This window comes from Halichoerus grypus, chromosome 2, assembly GCF_964656455.1.
Source record: "Halichoerus grypus chromosome 2, mHalGry1.hap1.1, whole genome shotgun sequence".
In the NCBI taxonomy this organism is placed as follows: domain Eukaryota; kingdom Metazoa; phylum Chordata; class Mammalia; order Carnivora; family Phocidae; genus Halichoerus; species Halichoerus grypus.
Genome location: NC_135713.1, coordinates 107,566,036 through 107,589,263, shown reverse-complemented (window position 1 = coordinate 107,589,263; position 23,228 = coordinate 107,566,036). Strand labels below are relative to the sequence as shown.

Below are 23,228 nucleotides of genomic sequence, written 5' to 3'. Positions count from 1 at the left end.
ATACTCATAGATTTCAAAATCCAATGCTCAGAAAAGTTTATTCTAAAAAATTTGAGAGTCAGGCTGAGAAATCTATAGCTAGTATTTTATGTTTTAATTTTGAAGTTTCTCATTTACAAGGAATCGTTCCTATTTTCTCCAGAGAACATAAAGCATTTTTGTTACTTTCAATCCCATGTCAAATCGATTTTATTCTTGACACTACGACCATACTTGCAACTAGAACATTGAGGATCACAATGGGATATGAATATTTCACTGGAGCATTTCATATTCACCAGATTATGTACCTTGTATTTCTGGGAACTCATTCTACAGAATTATCTTATAGATTGCTAATTTTCATAATAAACTAAAACTGCTGATTCACCTAAGAGAAAACCCAGAAGCAACATGCATAATTATACTTGAATCAACAGCTGCTGTGCCCACTAAAATCTTCCCCGTCTCACATTGAAAATACACACCATCACTCTGTTTCTGCAACTAAAAGAAGGTTGTTCTAAATGCAGACAATCTAAGAATCAGTCATCTTACTTTCAAGTCTTTCAACAGAGGGGTTTCAAAAAAATGTTTTAGAAACGCTTATAATGTTAAAATTTGTCAGTTACCAAAAATGCTGACAAAACCCAATGTGCATCAGAAACTTCTTGAAGACCCAAAGAAACATAAAAGAATGCAAAGTCCAGTAGAACTGCATGAAGTGTGTCCATGGAAGCTCAAAATAAGCATGACATGCTGCCCTAACTGGAAAAAAAAATTCTGGCATAAATTTCAGATGATTTGGGTGATCCTGGAAATCATTATAACCTCTCACCATCTGTCTCTTCTAATGTCTCCATTCCTAACTTCTGTTCTGTTTTTCTCATGACAGCCCCAAAGTACAAAGCCTGCTTTGAAGGTTATCAGTTCTTTCCCCAACCCTGTAGGGCAGACTTCCCTACTGCTAAAATAGCAATAAAAAATAACTCTTGCCTACCAATTACTGAGATGGTTATAGAATCTCCTATTGGACCATCCTCTAGTTAAATGTTTAAAACTCAGTTAAAATGCAAATTAACAGTAGACAATGTAGCCGTTATGGCTACAACATGACAAGAGAACTCAGCTTCATGAAAAAATACAAATTTTTGAAACTAATTAAATGTGTAGTTATTTCCATTTACAGAAAAAAAAATTTTTAGATTTTATTTATTTATTTGATAGAGAGAGACACAGCGAGAGAGGGAACACAAGCAGGGGTAGTGGGAGAGGGAGAAGCAGGCTTCCTGCCGAGCAGATAATTATAAATCATAACAGAATGGAGACTGAATCACATTCTGAAGATCTCAAGGAGACAAAAAGTATGGGCAAGGAAAAGAAGAAATTAATGATTGGTGAATATTAAATGACACACCTAATAAGAAGTGACTGTGGAAGAGCAGAAAATAATTAATGTTTTCTCAAAATGGAATAATCCATATTTGAAAAAAGCTATACATCCACATGCAAAAACATACACATAGAATGACTAATGGGAGGGTATGTAGACACAAATAAAGCAAAGGCATAATGATTTATTAAAAATGTTATTTCCCCCAAAGTATTCATGGTTACAAAAAAAAAAAAGCACAGACTAATAACACAAATAGAAAAATAGTAAGTGCTGTAACTTAAGGAAAGAGGCCTGAATGTTTTCTAAAGAACAAAATGTTCTGCACTATTTTGAAGGAATATGAGGGAGAATCAGAAATTGTTAAGATCCTGTTGCTGGGTCTCCTGTTAGTCCAAAGAGCATCATCTTTACTAAGCAATGACCTGGGTACTGACTCAACATCTTGACATGGCCACAAACCATCTTGACATTACCAACCTCCATTAGAGACTGACAATATTGGTTCCAGTCTTGGATATTTTCAGGGAAGGAGAAAACACGTTAACCATCTGCCTTCTTTAGCTGTAGTTTTAAAGCAATGATATTCCAAAAATAAAAGCCAACTATATGCCACAGGTTAATTATCAAACTACTAATGAGATCCCCTATTCAGGTACTAACAGTGTTAAGATTTCATTCGCCCATGGAATTTTTTGCACAAAATAATCAATGTTAAAGGATATTGCCTGACCCCATAAAAAATTACTTCTCTGAATTAAAAATCAGAATTAACCAATCATTAATTCCTTCTTTTCCTTGCCCATATTAAAAATAAACGCCTATACATAAAAAAACTGTTATGAGAGACAAGAATAAAATCCTTAGACAAAAAAAGAGATCATGTGAATCATTAAGAAAATTCTAAAACCCTGAAAGACAAAGGCATGAACAATGGGTTTTTAAGTTTCATCCTCATGAGTCATCTAAGATGTGCAAACTAAAACAATGAAATTCCATCTAAACTAGCAAAAACAGGGATTATAATAAGTTTGGCAAGTGGACAATGAGACGAGCATACCTATCTATCTCTACTGATAGAAAACTGCCTTCTTGGAAAGCAATTTGGAAGAGTATTTGACCTGGCAGTTTCACAGCTGGGAATCTATTCTAAGGAAATTATCCAAAATGCAGATAAAAATGTATGCACACAGATGTTCTCTAGAGAATTGTATATAATACAAGGAAGTGTCCAACAGTGAAAGAATGATTAAGCAAATTATGGTATGTTCCTATAATACAAACAGCATCTTTAGTTACACAGGAAAACATTTACAATAAATGCTAAGTAGAAAAACAGGATTCAACATTTTACATTAGGTATGGAATCACATGTATGGGCTGTGTGTGTCGGGTCTATACCCACACATACACAGAGAAAACCACATGCTGAAGTAACTATCTCTATAAAGACGTAGCATCGTTTCATGAGAAAAACACATAATTAAAGGAATAAAATTTCAACCATTTTCCAATAATGCCACGCGACCAGAACTAAATACCATTTGGGGCTTAATAAATATGGTTTACAAGAACAGGGTTATGAGAATCCAGACATGGAACAGGCATGGCTAAGTAAAGCCTGTCTTTACTATACAAAAACTAGTCTTTTAAACAAAGTTGAAAGCCCAAAATTTTCAGGATATCAAAGAACACTTATAATAACAGATCACATTTTCAAAGAGCATTGTCAATGAATTGATTGATATTATTTATCAATGCAAGTAAAATCGAAGGCTTTCTCTCACTTCTAGAACTAGCTTCCATAATCATATTGTCGGGGTGCCTGGGTGGCTCAGTCAGTTAAGCGTCTGCCTTCAGCTCAGGTCATGATCCCAGGGTCCTGAGACCGAGCCCTCCATCGGGCTCCCTTAGCAGGGAGCCTGCTTCTCCCTCTCCCTCTGCTGCTCTCCCTGCTTGTGCACCCTCTCTCTCCCTGTCAAATAAATAAATAAATTCTTTTAAAAAAATCATATTGTCATGAGAACATAAGAATAACCCTATAAACATCAGGGTGCATGTACCCCTTCGGATCCCTACATTTGTATCATTGGGGTAAAACCTAGTAGTGCAATTGCTGGATTGTATGGTAGCTCTATTTTCAAGTTTTTGAGAAACCTCCATACTGTTTTCCAGAGTGGCTGTACCAGCTTGCATTCCCACCAACAGTGTAGGAGGGTTCCCCTTTCTCTGCATCCCCACCAACATCTGTCGTTTCCTGACTTGTTAATTTTAGCCATTCTGACTGGTGTGAGGTGGTATCTCATTGAGGTTTTGATTTGGATTTCCCTCATGCCGAGTGATGTTGAGCACTTTTTCATGTGTCTGTTGGCCATTTGGATGTCTTCTTTGGAAAAATGTCTGTTCGTGTCTTCTGCCCATTTCTTGATTGGATCATTTGTTCTTTGGGTGTTGAGTTTAAGAAGTCTTTATAGATTTTGGATACTAGCCCTTTATCTGATATGTCATTTGCAAATATCTTCTCCCATTCTGTCGGTTGTCTTATGACCTCACTGATATGAGGAATTCTTAATCTCAGGAAACAAACTGAGGGTTGCTGGAGTGTTGGGGGGTGGGAGGGATGGGGTGGCTGGGTGATAGACATTGGGGAGGGTATGTGCTATGGTGAGCACTGGGAATTGTGCAAGACTGTTGAATCACATACCTGTACCTCTGAAACAAATAATACAATACATGTTAAAAGAAAAAAAAGAAGATGATGATGATAGCAGGAGGGAAAGAATGAAGGGGGGAAATCAGAGGGGAAGACGAACCATGAGAGACGATGGACTCTGAAAAACAAACTGAGGGTTCTAGAGGGGAAGGGGGTAGGAGGATGGGTTAGCCTGGTGATGGGTATTAAAGATGGCACGTTCTGCATGGAGCACTGGGTGTTATACACAAACAATGAATCATGGAACACTACATCAAAAACTAATGATGTAATGTATGGTGATTAACACAACAATAAAAAATTAAGAAAAAAAAAGAATAACCCTGAAATGCGTCCTATTATGATATGGCTCAAAATGCCAATAGGTCCTGGTAGATGATATAAATTGAAGAACGCTAAAGTTTCCTGATGATTTGGAGAGGAATCTTGTCTTTGGCTATTGTGTCTTTCTCCTTAATCACATTCATTTATAAATGTACAACTTTTTAAAATTTTTCTTATCAGGAAAGTTGATGAACTATCTCTTCAGCTATCCCTGTTGAAGAGTGATTAAAAAGATTCCTGAACATTGACTACCACTTTATTTTGACTTTTTCTTAAAATATTAAACAAATGGAATTCCTATACTCATTTTTAGTGTGCAATTATATGATAATATGTTTATGTGATGCTTTGTAAAAAGCATCTAAATACAAAATAACAAGAGAAGAATTTTCCAAGATAAAAGATTAAAATTAACAATATCAACACTTTGGAGAATCATTAAAATTAAGGAATATGATTTTAAATAAATGATATCAAATTCTGCCTCCTTTCTAAGTCAATTTCTAACTGAAAATATAACTCCGAGTAGTTCTATTAAAATGGATCTAAAAATAGACTTTTTAAGGCCAAATATCTTTAAAAAAAAACTTTAGTTGTTTAGAAATATTTTAGTCTATACAATTGTAATTTATCACATTTACAAGTTTTTATTCTTTGATGATACCTGCGTTTCCTCACTTTTACATTTATCCTTGAAAATTGTTTTAAACATGTGAAAGGTAAATTCAAAGTCAGGTGACTATTTCCATTTGATTAAGAAAGACCGTGATCTCTGGGGTGCCTGGGTGGCTCAGTCAGTTAAGCATCTGACTTTTGATTTCGGCTCAGGTCATGATCTCAGGGTTGTGAGACAGAAATCATGCGTTGGGCTCTGCACTAAGCATGAAGCCTGCTAGGGATTCTCTCTCTCCCTCTGCCCCCCTCCCTGTTTGTGCTCTTCAAGAAAGAAAAGAAAGGAAAAGGAAAAGAAAAAAAGAAAAGAAACCCTTTTCTATATATCCACATGCGTGTAATATGCACATTATAGATTATAGATCTATATGTAACATGCATATGGACTGAATTGTCAAAAATATTACATAATTCTTGGTTCTTAAGCAATGAGGAACTCTTAAATAGTCTCACAATATTTCCAGCATTATTTAAAAGTTAAGGCAAATTCTCAAAAGCTGAAATTTGTTCAAATATTTTTGCAAGGAAAAGTTGAAACTAAAGAAGAATATCCTTTTATTCATGTCATCCTTGTGAAGGGGCCATGCTAATCTTTTCTGTATCATTCCAATTTTAATATGTGTGCTGCTGAAGTGAGCATGGATATAATTTTATAAAATGAGAAGTATTTTTTTACCCCATACTGCTATTGTTATTAACATTTTTAAATGTTCAAGTAAGTGACCATGCAAAAAAGATGCATAAATCCCAATAGTACAATTGTGCAACATAGAAACACCTGTGTAACCCACACTCTCCTGATGACATAGAACATTTCCATCTCCTTAAAACATTCTCTTAAGTCTCTCTCTCATCAATCTTAACTTCACAGAGGCAATCATTTTTTTTAACCTTGCATTGGTTTTGGTCTAGAACTTCCTAAAAATGAAATTATGCAAGATGTATTATGTTATTTTGGTTCTTTTGCTCAGCATTATGTCTGTGAGACTCATTCATGTTGTTGTGGGTACCAATAGCTCATTCATTTATACCGCTGAGTAGTATTCCACTTTGTACAACTAAACCAAAATGGGATTATTCATTCTCCTGTTGATAATGAGTTGTTTCCAGTTCAGGGCTGTAATGAATGAAGCTGCTACAATCATTCTTAACAAGTCTTTCTTACATATAAATTTTTATTTCTTCTGGGTAACTTTTAATTTTAAGCACAAAAACTTTTTCCAAAGCAGTTTTAACATTTAATATCCCTACCAGCAATGTAGGAGAGTTTAGTGGTTCCAATCTTCCCCACCAGTATTTGGGGTTGATGATATTTTTTATTTTGGCCATGCTAGTGGGTGTATAGTATTATCTCAATGTGCTTGTAAATGCTTTTCTCTGAAGGCTAAAAATTTTAAGCTCTCTTTACTGTGTTCACTAACCATTCATATATGTACCTTTGTAAAGTGCTCATTGAAATACTTTGGAAATTTTTGTCTTTTTAAGTATGAAATTCTTTATGTAATAATGATTTGAGTGTTTTATCAGACATGTTTTACAAATATTTTCATCTTGTTGGTGGCATGCTTACTCATTTAGTCTTTTGATGATATATCAATTTTTAAGGTATTTTCTGTATCTTATCAAAGAAATATTGACCTACTATTGTCTTAGTCAGTTCAGGTTGCTCTAACAAAAACCAGAGACTGGGTGGCTTATAAACAACAGAACTTTATTTTTCCCAGTTCTAGAGGTTGGGAAGTACAAGATCAAGGTGCTGGAAATTCAGTGTCTGGTGAGTGTCAGCTTCCTTTTCACAGGCAGCTGTGCCTTGGCTATATTCTCACACAACAGAAGGGGAGAATTTTGGTCTCTTCAGCCCCTTAGAAGGTCACTAATCCCATTCATGATGGCTCCACCTTCACAGCCTAATCATCTCCCAAAGGCCCCACCTCCTAAAACCATCACATTGGGGGTTAGATTTTAATATGCGAATTTTGGGAGGACACAAACATACCATCCACCACAAACACCAATTTGAAAAATAATAACCTACATTTTCTTCTAGTAGTGTTTTATTTTTACGTCTGTGATCCACTGTGAATTAATTTTTGTTTACGGCTTGAAGTAGGAGTGGAGATGCATTTTTTTCCATGTGAACATCCAATTGTTCCAGTACCATTTGTAAATAAGACTTCGCATTCCCTCTTTTAATTGCCTCGGTGTCTTGAAAAAATCAAGTTACTCTGTAAATATGTGTCTATTTCTGGACTATATTCTGTTCTCTTTGTCTATACTTATGCCAAAGTTTCACCATCTTGATCATTGTATTTTTATAGAAAGTCTACAGTCAGGTAGAACTGTTCTCCTTCAAGATTATTTTAACTACTCCAGATTCTTTCCTTTTTCATATAAATTTCAAAATAAGCTTGTCAATTCCTCGGACATAACACCCTCCTGAGATGAAAATTAAGATTTAAATCCATAGATTAATTCAGGGAGAAGTGACATTTAACAATACTGAGTCTTCCAATCTACAAACATGGTATTTCTCTCCATTTATTTAGGTCTGCTTTAATTTCTCTCAGTACTACCTTATAGTTTTCTGTGCAGAGGTTCTGCATGTATTTTATTAAATTTACTTCTAAATGTTTTATTTTTTGATAATATTATAAATGGAATTTTCAATTTTCACTATTTCAAGTATTTATAAATAAAATGAATTTGTACAGACTTGGATACTGAGACCCTCCTCATCTCACTTATTGGTTCAAGTCACTTTCTTTGAAATTCTTCCTTGTGGTTACCTATGTACATGTTCATGTCACCCATGAATAAAGACCACTTTATTTTTTCCTTTGCAAAATATGCCTTTTAATTCTCTTGCAAAATTGCACTGGCTAGTATCTCTAGTGAAATAGTGAACAGAGGTAGGACAAAAGATATTACTGCTGTGTTCCCCATCTTAGGGAGAAAGCACTCTTTCACCTTTAAGTACGATGTTAGCTATAGGGTTGAACAGTTGTGTTGTTGTTGTTGTTGTTGTTGTTGTTGTTGTTGTTGTTTGGAGATGGTTTTATCAAATACTCCTACAGATAATTCTTTATTGGGGTGGGGGTGTCCTGTGCCTTGGAGGATGTTTAGTAGCATTCCTGGCTTCTACTAACTAGACAGTAGTAACACCCTTCTCCTCATTGTCACAACCCAAAAATGCCTCCAAACATTGGCCCCCGGGTCAAAACTGCCCTCATCTGAGAACCACTGAGTTAAACTGAGGCAGTAGGTGAGACACCAGAGAATGTAGTTAACTTCATCAGAAGGATCTTTAGTTAGCTCACTAGGGGAGGCTTGTGGTTTCTGACTTGCAGGCTGAGTTGCTTGAGACCACTATCTACTTATACCCATCAGCCCATTAAGAAGATCCGACCCATTATTCTAGGTGCCACACTTATACAAAACCCCAACACTGAGCTTCAGGTCCCCCAAGATATGCTAGTATATCCTTGGGGAGGAAGTATTCTCAGGCCTCCAGGCTTTCCAGGTCCCTCAGAGATGACAAAGAATGAAAGCAGCCTTATCTGCCTCTCCATTGTCTGTTTTTCCTGAAGAGTCAGAGCCAAGGCCTAGAGGGATTTTCTCACCTTCAATGAAGGTGATCATTTTTTTATTATTATTATGTTATGCTAATCACATACATTACAACATTAGCGTTTGATGTAGTGTTCCATGATTCATTGTTTGCGTATAACACCCAGTGCTCCATGCAGAACGTGCCCTCTTTAATACCCATCACCAGGCTAACCCACCCCCCCCACCCCCCTCCCCTCTAGAACCCTCAGTTTGTTTCTCAGAGTCCATAGCCTCTCGTGGTTCGTCTCCCCCTCTGATTTCCCCCAGTTCATTCTTCCCCGCCTGCTAACTTCTTCTTTTTTTTTTTTTTAACATATAATGTATTATTTGTTTCAGAGGTACAGGTCTGCAATTCAACAGTCTTACACAATTCACAGAAGGTGATCATTTTTTAAAATGACTCAGTTAATTTGCTTTTTAAAGAGCCATATTCTCTCTCTCTCATTCTCTCTCTCCCGCCTCCCTTCCTCCTTTTCTAGTAAGTGCCATCAATGCTTTTCAAATGTAACAAACTGTAACAAACTATATGAACTGCACATGATCAGTTTCCCAATCTGACACATGCTACTGCGAAGGGCTGAGAGTCTATATACTGAATGAACTTTGTAAATTAAAAAATATACACTTTTCTGTTCTTTAAATTTTTTTGGTATTAATAAAATGCCAAGTAATCAAAAAGTGAATTTTCTCATCAAGTATTGTTATAATCCACAGGTACTAAAGGTAAAATTAACAACTTACATGAGGTTCACCAAGTTCTGTGCATGAGAACAGGTTGAGAACATGGAGCCTCAACAAAAGCAAAAAAATAAAGTAATGAAAGCTATAAGCATGGAGAAATAGAAATCTTTAATTCACTGGGAATCGAACTGGTGAATATAGATGGGGGCACGTACTATGAAACTTTAAATGCCTTAAAAGAAAAATAAACAGTCAGATGGAAACTAACATGTCTAAAAGTGTAGCACAGGGTCCAAATAGGTTAGAAATCTGAACACCGTTTCAAGTGCATTACCAAGATGATGTTTTTAACTACCCAGTCTTCTGAAAAAAAATATTTTTCAGGAGATTGTAACTCCAATTGTGTAATAAAATCAAGGTTCCAATTATTGAAATATACCTTATAAGAAAATTGCTGCTATCATTCTATAACCAAAGTCAGTAGGTTCACTTTCATACAAGTGGTCAAAACAGGTTTAATTGTAAGAGAATTTCTATGCCAAACCACTTATGCAGGAAATGCAATAATAAGATTTTATTGTGGAAATTTTAACACGATCTAACTTCAATGCATGCTTAATTTGGCATATCCAGAGAAGACACATCTTCAAGATGTTCCAAGTGTGAAGCCCACTAAATTGCAAATGGCTCATTTTTATGGATGTGATGATTAACAAACTGCCAAGGCATTCAGCTATAAAGTAAGGTTTTCAGCCAGTTCAAATGTATATTCAAAATAACATACTCCTGGAGTATCAAGCTCTTTTTGTACCTGAATTCCAGATAATCCCCCTATTGTAAAAACTATGAATTCTTTATTTAGCCATGGTTTCTATGTCATTGGACAATCCTTTGTTATCTTTCTTCAACAAACATCTACCAGTAAAATACAAGTAAATTATAGGCAAAATCTCAATGAAGTGATTAAGTACCAGAAATTGATTTGCATCAAATGTGTTATTTTTCCTTAATGTCTCCTGTTTATTACTAACTGCCTACCATTCAACTAACATGAATGTATTTATCTAGAAGGTCAGAGAACTTAATCACCTTCATAGCCATTTAGAAGAAAAAAAAATCTTTCTACTTGTTCCAAAATGACATATAAATACATTCCTAAAGCAATTTCTAACAAACGTATTCCTCTCAAATTTGATTTTGAAAAAAAATAAATAAGCAACTGAAAATTACACACAGAGAATACTTAAATCATAACTATAGAACAACAATTACTGTATCTGGATATATAATTAGGTGACTATTTCAAAAACACACAAAATTGCACAGTCTAACAGATACTCAATAACCTCCACCATTTTCCCTCCCACTCCAACCCCTCAACTTCTTCCTGTGTTTTTCATGTCAATTTTAGCTCACATATCATCTTTTTCCTCTATTAAGAACAACTTGTTGTATGGTTTCATCTCTTTAATACATGCAATTCAATTACATTTTCTTGTTAATGTATCTAACAGTGAGGATGATTTGTACAAATTGACCCTTTCATTTTCTACCTGTGTGACCTCTGCAGTCAATGGCATAAAGGAAATTCTTGTTCTCTAATTGTGTCATCTATCACAATAAGAAAAATATACTGCATAGATGGAAGACATTTGGAGTATATTACAGTGGATTCAAAAACAATGCAATTCTGTTATATTTATCTGGGATTTAGGATGCCATGTAACATTTCTCCTTGGAGTACCAAAGAATCAGACCATGGGAGTTGAAAGAAGCTCGAACTGCAACTGAGGGGAAGTATATTAAATAAAGACTGCCAGGAAATGGTAATTAAAATGGAAATAATGTCTACTAAATCATAGACTGAAGTTTTCACCACCATTATGGGAGAAAAGGATCTGGAACAAGGAAAATCCACTCAACCTATGTTTCCTCATGGCATCACTCAAAACTGAATAGAAAAAAATATTTTTAAGCATTTCAAGGGGAAGAGAATACTGTTCCAAAAATTCAAAGCAAACCTCTGAAAAATCTTTAACTACAGAAACCAAAAGAAAATTTCAGAAAACAATTTGGCATCCTTATTTTGGATAAAGGGACATGGCCTGTATGAAAGAAACAGGATGAAATGAAGAGAATTCCAGGCAAGATAAAAAGGCAATAGTGTGAAATAGGAAGAAGAAAGCATACGGTAAAAAAAAAAAGAAAAAATCATAAACTAAAAACAGAGTATAAGAATTGATTCCGAAGGTGGTAAATTTAATCATTATTTAACTGTTCTAGACGATCTCGGAGAAAGAAAACGGAAACCGTGGTAGAAAAGAAGTGGAAAAATAGAGACTAGGGAGTTAACCAACATTAATCAGTGTTTCTAGAAGACAGCCCAGAGAAAGAGAAACCACCATGAAAAATACAGTCTTAGAAAACCTTTTGAATCTCAGAAAGAGCAGTTACATGGCTTCAGGAAAAATATAAATGAGTAAAGACCTACACTATAACATAGCTGACATTTTTAAACTAGTAAATATAGGGGGAAAATTCTGCAAGATGCTAGGCGAGATTAAATATGCCTACAAAAAAGAATCAAATACACTAGTTCGGGTGACATTGTCAACATGGCTGAATAAGAGTTTTCTATAGTCTTCCCCCAAAGGAACACGAATTCTGATAATCACCCAGGAATGAAAGAACTTTTGTGAAAGTCTGGGAGTCCAGTGGAGAAGTGCGAGCACACAGTTGGAGCAAAAAAATTAGAGATTGGGTGCACTGAAGGGGTAAGAGGAACTGTTTCACTTTCCCCACATCACAACTCCCCCCAGCACTCCCTGAGCACGGCCCCAGGTCATGAGAGACTTTCTCAGCCCATGATCTTTCCCACAGAGCAATGTGACAGCATATAAGTAAGCACTTGCTTTGCCCAGCTGTGCAGGATGCTGCTAAAGTGACCCACTTCTTTCTAACCCCATCCAGAATACTGAGATGTGAGCTCCATCACAGGGGGTCAGTAGTGGCTGGCAGGCCAGAGTGACAAGTGAGAGCTCAGATCAAAATGTATCAAAGGTCCTAAAACCACTTTACAGACTCCATCAGGAAACCCATCCATGAGCAGCTGGGGATGCCTCACCCATGAAGCCTCCAACTGAACCCAGTGCTCCTCAAACCTAACCCACATATACTCCCATCCCATGGCCAGCTCCCTACGTGTGCTCCCAAGAGGGAGGGTGCTGAGAAGGAGGCTTTGCAGCCAGCCAGCAAGCACAGCAGAAAGCTGACCTGATTCTGCAGGATGAGGAGACAATTACCAAAGCAATTCTAAGAAAGAAGAATAGACATGAAGGCATCACACCTCCTGATTTCAAACTATATTACAAAGCTATCCTAATCAAAACAGTATGGTACTGACATTAATTTAAAAAAAAAAAAAAAAACAGACACAAAACCAATGGAATAGAATCAAAAACCCAGAAACAAACCCATGCATATGTGGTCAACTAACATTTGGCAAAAGAGCCAAGAATATTCAATGAGAAAGATAAGTCAATAAATGATGCTGGGAAAACTTTATATTCACACACAAAAGGATGAAACTAGACCTATATCTTACCCCATACACAAAAATCAACTCAGAGTACATTACAGACTTAAATGTAAGACCTGAAACTTTGAAACTCCTAAAAGAAACAGGAAAAATTCTCCTTGACATCGGTCTTGGCAAGGATTTTTTTAGCTATGACAGCAAAAGCATGAGTAAAAAAAGAAAAAATCAATAAGTCGGGCCTACAACAAACTAAAAAGCTTCTGCACAGAAAAAAAACAAAAAGACCCAGGGCACCTGGGTGGCTCAGTTGTTAAGCATCTGCCTTCGGCTCAGGTCATGATCCCAGGGTCCTGGCCCACATTGGGCTCCCTGCTCCACGGGAATCCTGCTTCTCCCTCTCCCACTCCCCCTGCTTGTGTTCCCTCTCTCACTGTGTCTCTCTCTGTCAAATAAATAAATAAAAACTTTTAAAAATATCCACAAAATGAAAAGGTAAACTATACAATGGGAGAAAATATTTGTAAACCACATATGTGATAAAGGGCAATATTCAAAATATATAGAGAACTCATATAACTCAACAGCAAAACAAAAACAAATAATAAATATCCCAATTTAAAAATGGGCAAAACATAGGGCACATGGATGGTGCAAGTGGTTAACCAACTGACTCTTGGTTTTGGCTCAGGTTGTGATCTCAGGGTCACAGGATCAAGCCCCAACTCGGGCTCCGTGCTCAGCACAGAGTCTGCTTAAGATTCTCTCTCCCTCTCCCTCAGCCCCCCACCTCACATGCTCTCTCTCTCAAATGAATAAATTTTTTTAAAAAATGGGAAAAAGAAAGCAACTGATTTCTGTGCACTGATTTTGTATCCTGCCACATTACTGAATTACTGTATGAGTTCTAGTAATTTGGGGGTGGAATCTTTTGGATTTTCCACATAAAGTATCATGTCATCTGCGAAGAGAGAGTTTGACTTCTTCTTTGCCAATATGAATACCTTTTATTTCTTTTTGTTGTCTGACTGCTGTTGCTAGGACTTCTAGTACTATGTTGAACAATAGTGGTGAGAGTAATCAATGCACAGAAATCAGTTGCTTTCTTACACACTAACAATGCAACTGTAGAAAGAGAAATTAGAGAAACGATTCCGTTTACAATAGCACCAAAAACCATAAGATACCTCAGAATAAACCTAACAAAAGAGGTAAAGGATCTATACTCTAGGAACTATAGAACACTCATGAAAGAAACTGAAGAAGACACAAAAAGATGGAAAAACATTCCATGCTCATGGATCAGAAGAATAAACATTGTTAAAATGTCTATGCTACCCAGAGCAATCTATACCTTCAATGCCATCCCGATCAAAATTCCAATGACATTTTTCAAAGTGCTGGAACAAACAATCCTAAAATTTGTGTGGAATCAGAAAAGACCCCGAATCGCCAAGGAAATGTTGTAAAAGAAAAACAAAGCTGGGGGCATCACGTTGCCCGATTTCAAGCTATATTACAAAGCAGTGATCACCAAGACAGCATGGTACTGGCACAAAAACAGACATATAGACCAATGGAACAGAATAGAGAGCCCAGATATGGACCCTCAACTCTATGGTCAAATAATCTTCAACAAAGCAGGAAAAAATATGCAATGGAAAAAAGACAGTCTCGTCAATAAATGGTGCTGAGAAAATTGGACAGCCACATGCAGAAGAATGAAACTTGACCATTCTCTAACACCATACACAAAGATAAACTCAAAATGGATCAAAGACCTCAATGTGGGACAGGAATCCATCAAAACCCTAGAGGAGAACATAGGCAGTAACCTCTTTGACATCGGCCACAGCAACTTCTTTCAAGATACATCTCCAAAGGCTAGTGAAACAAAAGCAAAAATGAACTTTTGGGACTTCATCAAGATAAAAAGCTTCTGCACAGCAAAGGAAACAGTCAACAAAACAAGAGGCAACCCACGGAATGGGAGAAGATATTTGCAAATGACACTACAGATAAAGGGCTGGTACCCAAGATCTATAAAGAACTTCTCAAACTCAACACCCAAAAAACAAATAATCAAGTCAAAAAATGGGCAGAAGACATGAACAGACACTTCTCCAAAGAAGACATACAAATGGCTAATAAGCACATGAAAAAATGTTCATCATCATTAGCCATCAGGGAAATTCAAATCAAACCACATTGAGATACCACCTTACACCAGTCAGAATGGCAAAAATTGACAAGGCAAGAAACAATAAATGTTGGAGAGGTTGTGGAGAAAGGGGAACCCTCTTACACTGTTGGTGGGAATGAAAGTTGGTACAGCCACTTTGGAAAACAGTGTGGAGGTGCCTCAAAAAATTAAAAATAGAGCTACCCTATGACCCAGCAATTGCACTCCTGGGTATTTTCCCCAAAGACACAGATGTAGTGAAAAGAAGAGCCATATGCACCCCAATGTTCATAGGAACAATGTCTGCAATAGCCAAACTGTGAAAGGGCCGAGATGCCCTTCAACAGATGAATGGATAAAGAAGATGTGGTCCATAAATACAATGGAATATTACTCAGCCATCAGAAAGGATGAATACCCAACTTTTACATCAACATGGATGGGACTGGAGGAGATTATGCTAAGTGAAATAAGTCAAGCAGAGAAAGTCAATTATCATATGGTTTCACTTATTTGTGGAACATAAGGAATAGCATGGAGGACATTAGGAGAAGGAAGCGAAAAATGAAGGGGGGGAAATCAGAGGGAGAGATGAACCATGAGAGGATATGGACTCTGAGAAACAAACTGAGGGTTTTAGAGGGGAGGGGGGTGGGGGATGGGTTAGCCCAGTGATGGGTATAAGGAGGGCACGTACTGCATGGAGCACTGGGTATTATATGAAAACAGTGAATCATGGATCACTACATCAAAAACTAATGATGTATTCTATGGTGACTAACAAAACCAAACCAAACAAATAAATAAAATAAAATAAAATAAAAAATGGGAAAAAGAGTGGAATAACATTTTCCAAAGATGACACACAATGGCCAACAGGAACATGAAAAGGTTCTTGACATCACCAATCATCAGGGAAATGCCAGTCAAAGCACAGTAACATATCACATCACACCTGTTAGAATGTCTATTGTCAAAAAAAGAAAGAAAATACAGAGAAATAACAAATGCTGGCGAAAATGTAGAGAAGAGAGAACCCTGTGCACTGTTGGTGGGAATGTAAGTTGGTGCAGACACTGTGGAAAACAGTATGGAGGTTCCTCAAAATATTTACACTAGAACTACTATATGATCCAGCAATTGCACTTCTCGTACATATCCAAAGGAAATGAAGTTGTTATCTCAAAAAGATATATGTACACCTATTTTCATTGTGGTATTATTCACAATAACCAAGGTTTGGAAACAACCTAAGCGCCTGTCAACAGATGGATGGATAGCGCTCTCTCTCCCTCTCTCTCTCTCACACACACACACACACAGGAATATTATTCACCCTTAAAAAGAAAGCCTGCCATTAGCAACAACATGGAGGGAACTACAGTAGGTGAAATAGCTAGACAGGGGCAGGCAAATACTACATGATACCATGTGGCATCTTAAAAAAAAAAATCAAACTTATAGAAACTGGAAGGAGAATGGTAGTTGCCAGGAGATGAGGAGTGGGAAATATGGGGAGAGGGTACAAACTTTCAGTTCTAAGATGAATGAGGTCCAAGGATCTAATTATAGGATGGTCACTATAGCTGATAACAATGTATCATATAATTACATTTTGCTAAGAGTAGATAAGTGTTCTCACACAAACATGAAAAAAGGTAAAAATGTGAGGTATGGATGTGTTAATTAAGAGAGTCCTTGTACAATGTATACAAATCACCACACTATATACTTTAAATATATTACAATGTTGTCAATTATACTTCAATAAGGCTGAAAGAAAAGAAAAAAATGATCCTATATTAGGGGCAGTTAAAAATATCAGAAAGTGGGGCACCTGGGTGGCTCAGTCTGTTAAGCAGCTGCCTTCAGCTCAGGTCATGATCCTGGGGTCTTGGGATTGAGCCCCACATCTGGCTCCCTGCTCAGCGGAGAGCCTGTTTCTCCCTCTCCATCCGCCTGCCACTCTGCCTACTTGTGCTCTCTCTAATAAATAAGTAAAATCTTTAAAAAAAAAATCAGTAAGTTATAAGATGTAGGAATTAAATATATCATCTGCTCACAAAATGCACAAGTATGTGAAACACATACACACACACAAAAAATTAATTGGAAATTAGTATCAGAACAGAAACTTAAAAACACAAAGGCAAACTTTAAAATAAAACATACTAAAGTGGCATAGACTAAAGAAGAAATCAAAATTTCAATAAACATAATTAGGAATTATGTTAACATTAAAAATAATTAGGAAATCTATATAAAAGCTGATAATGGGTGGTAAAAGATGGACTCAGATGGGGCAAAAACTCATGGTATTTAGGGTTCTTGTTTAAAAAAAAAAAGAATGAAAATAAGAGAACAAGATATTCAACTCAATAAGCTAAAGGATTTCAGTAAAGGTCAATAAAATAACCCTAAGAAAAGTAGCAGGAACGAATCAATTAAAAACAAAAATAAAACTAGGTATTCATTTAGTGAACTAGAAAAAAAATCCTAAAATAACCCTAAAAAATAGGAAAAGTGAATACAAATAAAAGCAGAAAAAGGAGCAACGAGGTAAAATTCACAAAGCCTAAGTAAGAAACAGCAAATTCAAATTTCATTACAAATTACTATGTAGATAAGGCCAAACAAGATGAAGAATATCATAAGAGAATAGTATATATAACCCTGTTCTGATTAACATAATCCTGACGCAGTGACAGTAATGAAAGAAAACATAAATTAACAAAAGTGATCTAAGAAAGAAATAGTAACCAGAATATAATTGAACACATACATAGCAGGAAAAGCTCTTAGAATATCTACCTTTACAAAAGGAAACGAGGCACAGATTGTTTAAGAAGCAAATTATTCCAAAATTACACGTCTCACAACACAGATCAACATGAAAGGCTACCATACCCCATTTATATAGATATTATAAACCTGATACCAAACCTGACAGTGATTATTTTTTAAAGATATACTTATCTCACTTTTATTAGAATGAAAACATAAGTAAAATACATAAAATCCAAGAGTACATTCTTTCAAAAGTCACAACTAAATAAGAGTTACTTATTACTCACTTGATACACTGAGACAGACACAGAATTATTATTTTCCATAGTAATTCTTTTTCTTTTTTATGATTTATTTATTTATTTATTTGAGAGAGAGAGAGAGAATGCCCACGCGTGCACATGGTGGGGGGTGTGCAGAGGGAGAGAATCCTGAAGCAGACTCCCAGCTGAGTGCAGAGCCCCATGGGGGTCAGGGAGGCTCGATCCCAAGACCCTGAGATCATGACCTGAGCCTAAATCAAGAGACAGACACTCACCTGCCTGAGCCACCCAGGCACCCCTATTTTTCTTGAAATATCAAAGGGAAAAGAAACAACAGGAGTTAAACCGTTCTAAATAATTGAGTATGTTAGAAACTTAGATCCAAGAAAACAGGATACTAGCTCTGGGCAAGAAAGAGAAATGACAGAGAGAGAGAGAGAGAGAAATCATTTGCCAAAAATGCCTATGCTAAATATGCATAGTATAAAACTTTAGCATAAGAAAATGTGACATTTCAAAGCACTGAGGAACCTATACATTAATCACAAGTTACAAAGACGACTGTCATGTACATGTCCAGCAAGTACTCAGGTCACAAGGAAGGAGGCAGAGGGCCAAGAGGTTAGCCTCCAAATTCAGCCAGACCAACCATTTGAAACTAAAGAGCTCACTGAGAGCGCCAGTCTACACATATGCATCAAGTCTATCTACTCCGTTCTTTCCTCCCCATGCTTCATTTGCCACCATCCGTGTATCACACTAGATATAAAAAAAAAAAAAAAGGAATCATCACATTGTCCCAAAATTAACCAAAACAGTATAGCAAGAAGAGTGAAAATCTACAAAAATTTCTTACTCACACGCCATTACTTACTTTCATGGCATTTAAAAACTAGACATGTTTCTACTCTCTATGTAGAAGAATAGGAACAGAACACCACTGAGAGAAAGAGAATACAAATTCCACCTCAATATATGAGAAATACTTTTACATCCAAAAGCCTGGTAATAACCGATTTCTATCACGTATGATTGCCCAACTAAACTTCTCTTTTTCAGTAAGGTCTATAATAGAACCTTTTCTGAGACTGAATTTAAATGACTTTTATTTTGAGAAATTTCCAACATTCCTCATTGAATTCTGCAGTACTAAATACCTAGGACTGGAAGTTTCCAAACTATTCTACCCCATGCCCTTCTAGAACTATTTTTAAGCTTGCTGTAGACATTGAAGAGCAGTCCAATTTACAAAAAATAGCAACAAATCTTTGGTAACTGGTCACAAAACTATTATAAGATTATCAGCCCATCAGATAAAAAGAAAAGCCAGAAACGCCACAAAGACTTGTATTTCTAAATGATGCCACAGAGGCAAAAATGCATTCATAGTGCAGTTTAGGATGCTCTCCAATGAATGTTATACCCTCCCTCAGCATGGTTCGTAATTATGTTATTATTGGAAAAAGCCAAAGAAGAAAATTGTATCTGCACTTTTCACAACCATTTTCCTCTCAGGTGCTAAATATAATTCAGATAGGAAAATAAATGCCCTGTGGCAAAACTGAGGGATTTAAAATTAAAAATCCCCTTGGCTTTCAGTCTTCTTTTCTGGATAACATACCCTACCACTACCACCACTTACCCCCAGTATTCGTCTATCCTTCCTCTCAGTGATGTAGCTACAGTTAAACTCTTCTCTGTAAAAAAATAATTTGGCAAATGACAACAAAATGGAATAGTTATTTATGATATCTCTGTGTTTTTGCCACCATATATATTATAAACATATTGACCTCGGAAAGTACATGGCTTTTCTGCCTCTATACTCACTATTTTATTTACTCTAAAGTGCTTGATGAGCATCTGTTAGTAACACTTAAATCTTGTAACAGGGGATCCATCAAAAAAAGTCACTAATGCCCAAACCAGTAAACATGTATGCCTCCGACATCTTCCCCGAGAGACAACCTAGGGACAAGAAAAAACAGGAATTCCAAAAGGAAAATAAATGTAAATTATAATTACAATGAATTCAGTTTCCTACAACTTCAATACCCAAGAGCACCCAGGTTTATAGAAAAATAGAAGCGTGATAGTCACTGTTCACAATGAACCTAGACATCAACAACTGAACAAACAAAAACTATGGAAGCCAGTGGATCCTGAGACCTGGACATTAAAAACTCAATTTAGGAAAAAGTACTTGAAATAGGTAGGCACATTGATAAATTAGAGATAGATCTGTAGGCTTTTTCCCTTTCTCTAGGAATTTAGAAATAAATCGTTTTCAATCAACTGATTGATAAGAATGCTTACCTGCTTGGGGTTCTATCTCTTAACAGAGAATACCCAAAGCACAACTATTGGAACAGAAAAGCAAAAAAGTAAGAAAAGATCATACAGATTACACAGTTCATTAGATGAAAACATCAGGGACTCTGAGGCCACTGGGATATGCTGAGATGACAAGACATCAGTACCATGTCTAATGCAGCTGAAAGTGGGAGGTGACAGCTTTTAGTTCCACACAGCAGTGAAACTAAATATATAAATATATACACGCTTATATATCATATAACCATGTTGATTACTGTCACATTATCGAATAAAAGCACTTCAGACAATATGTAAGACAGGTGGACTGGTTAACATTACAATAAGAAGGTTTTCATATCGAAATCATTGAGGCTTTTTTTTTTCATTTAAATGCATAATCTAATACAAAAGTACTATCATTTAAGGGCACTTCTCGGAATTCATTTTGGGATTTTATGGAAATGAACTGGTTGATTTGTGAGTTGTATGTGCCTTGTTTCCTCTTGGAGAAGTAGGTAAAAATAGTACATAACCACTATTGCTTAATCCAGCTGCCATACTGAAATGGTATCACGAAGACCCCTTTCCTTCTTCAAATGCTCTTCTCTGGGGCCTTCTATTATCTGCCTTCCAATACTCTCCCTCTCTTTGACCTCACACTTATGTAACCAAGCAAAACAATAATCCCCCTTTACCAGTATTTTTTAGATGACATCTAGAGAATTACATTTTACGGTGAACACCTCCTTTGGAGAAGAACAATAGAAAACAAGAATGTTTGCTTAAAATGATTATCAGGGTGGTAGATGGTTAGGGAACAACGACATATGAGTAAAACTGGTGGTAATGAAAGTGGCCCAGCTTGGGGGAAGGAGAGCTTAAAGCAGACTGAAGAGTCACGAATGAGAGAGAGGGACCGAAACTTCCATGACACTCCAATAGGCAGTGTAGCAGAGATTGGCTAGATGCCCAACAAATCCATGTCTCCTTCCCAAGACCAGAGCTACGCTGTACTTCCCAGCCATTCTTGCAGCTAGATGGGACTGTGTGATTGACTTCTGGTCAATAGTATAGGACAGAAGCAATATGTGCCACTTCCAGGCCTGGTCCTTAAAATCTCCCATGTGATTCTCCACACTCTCCTGAGAAGTGCATTAGAAGCAGTTAGTAAATCTGAACCTTGCTCTTGCTGGACCTCTGATACTCTTCTTATTCTGACATCTTCCTTTACGGGCTCTTTCTGTTGCCTCTCTCTTCTCTCACTCTGAGCCTCTGCTCATCTCCTTAAACACCTGCATTTGTCAGCCTGCCTATGGCCTTTTTAATAGTTTTAATATGGGTACATTCTCTCCCCAGCTAAACAAGAAATTCTTCAAGAGGGGAAACAATCCTCTTGTGTGCTCCCTTAGGCTCCCACCCGCATAGTTGGTAACATTTCCCATACATAGGAAACTCAAAATTTCTCATTTAGGCAATTTCTACAGCCAACTGAGGCTAATTCATTAAAAAACAAACCAAAAAAAAACACATTTCTAGTCTCCAGGTGCCTGTCCCTTGTCTTCCTCAGCCAAATCACCTTTTAGAAAATGAGGCTCCATTTGCTGAGTTAGCCTCAAATTTAAAGAAACATCCATTCATCTTCTTGAGTGGATAGAAACATCACAAAGACCACCAGTGGATCAACAACAGAAAATGAAAATCCCGCAATCTAAGCACACCTTGCCATGTAAATCCTGATATCCCTTTAAAATAACCTCTAATGCTTGATTCACCCCAAGCCCCAATGTTTAAACAAGATAAATTGCTTCAATTGTCCTCATAGGAAAAAGGACCTTTTTTCCCCTCCTCAGTCAGCTCACTTAATAAGTATATAAACATGTAGAGATCTTTACAAATTAACATATTTTCAAAAGAATTTTCCTTTCAGCTTTCCCAGTCTGCAAAGAATCACTTTTTTTTAATCCTTCCCACATTTTCACATACTTTGCTCTTATTTACATGGATGTTATTAACTCGGATTTTTCAGAAAACATGGATACACCATGGATTATTTGCTTAAGCATAAAACAACAAATGTTCCCAAGCTTCTGGAGAATAGGCATCTACAGTGCCCAGGAATTCCGCCCCTTTCCTCAAGACAACTCACACCCACTCTTCACAACAACTACCACATTTCAAACTCTCTTAGCTCTCCTTACATCTGCACCTCTCCCTCCTGCACCATCACATACAAAGATAGCATCTCTTTACAGAAAAATCGAATCCCTAGAAGAGGAACTCGCTCCTCCTCTTCATACAAAGCATGCAAACGTGGGTATGGCTACAAATCCTTCCCTGCCTACTCCCCTTCTCAAGAGCCAACATTACTTATTATCCTTTTTCTCTTGCCAATATCTGTCAGCTCCCTATCAATTAAATCTTTACTATTGACTTTGAAACCTACTCAAGTCTCTTCCATCTTATATAAAAACCTTCCCCAAATCCTATGTGCTCTATTTGTTATTCTCGGAAGGCTTGTCTATTCTGGCTGTATCCAATTTCACAGCCCTCACTCACTCCTCACCCTGCTGTAAGCCATCTTTTCCCTCATTTCTCCACAAACAGCTCTTGCTAAGATCACCAAAGATTCCCGTGTCAGAACTCCGGAGGACTGTTTCAAACACACGTCATCTAAGCTGCATTTCAGAATGCTGGTCACCCCACCTTTATCAAAGCATAGCTTTCCTTTGTTTTCATAACTCCAACAGTTTCCCTCCTCTTTTGTGATGTTCTCC

At 36.8% G+C, this 23,228-nt stretch overlaps 1 protein-coding gene and 1 non-coding gene across 5 annotated transcripts in view; both read right to left on the bottom strand.

Moving 5' to 3' along the window:
- The window catches only part of PDE4D (phosphodiesterase 4D), a 1,430,886-nt gene that overhangs the window by 1,213,362 nt on the left and 194,296 nt on the right, over positions 1 to 23,228 (bottom strand). The gene's annotated exons all lie outside the window — the stretch shown is intronic.
- Positions 5,616 to 5,721, bottom strand: LOC118541472 (U6 spliceosomal RNA). The gene has a single exon (XR_004920137.1). It is a non-coding gene; the product is annotated as a U6 spliceosomal RNA (small nuclear RNA).